The sequence below is a fragment of the Bison bison genome, unplaced genomic scaffold (genome assembly GCF_000754665.1).
Source record: "Bison bison bison isolate TAMUID 2011002044 unplaced genomic scaffold, Bison_UMD1.0 scf7180017864216, whole genome shotgun sequence".
NCBI lineage: Eukaryota > Metazoa > Chordata > Mammalia > Artiodactyla > Bovidae > Bison > Bison bison.
The window spans coordinates 1,779,828-1,780,149 of NW_011494788.1; positions in this window are offsets into that span (position 1 = coordinate 1,779,828).

A 322-nucleotide genomic window follows, 5' to 3' on the forward strand; every position below is an offset into this window, starting at 1 on the left:
AGGCTTTGGCATAGTCAATAAAGCAGAAATAGATGTTTTTCTGGAACTCTCTTGCTTTTTCTATGATCCAGCAGATGTTGGCAATTTGGTCTCTGGTACCTCTGCCTTTTCTAAAACCAGCTTGAATATCAGAAAGTTCATGGTTCACATATTGCTGAAGCCTGGCTTGGAGAATTTTGAGCATTACTTTACTAGCATGTGAGATGAGTGCAATTGTGCGGTAGTTTGAGCATTCTTTGGCATTGCCTTTCTTTGGGATTGGAATGAAAACTGACCTTTTCCAGTCCTGTGGCCACTGCTGAGTTTTCCAGATTTGCTGGCA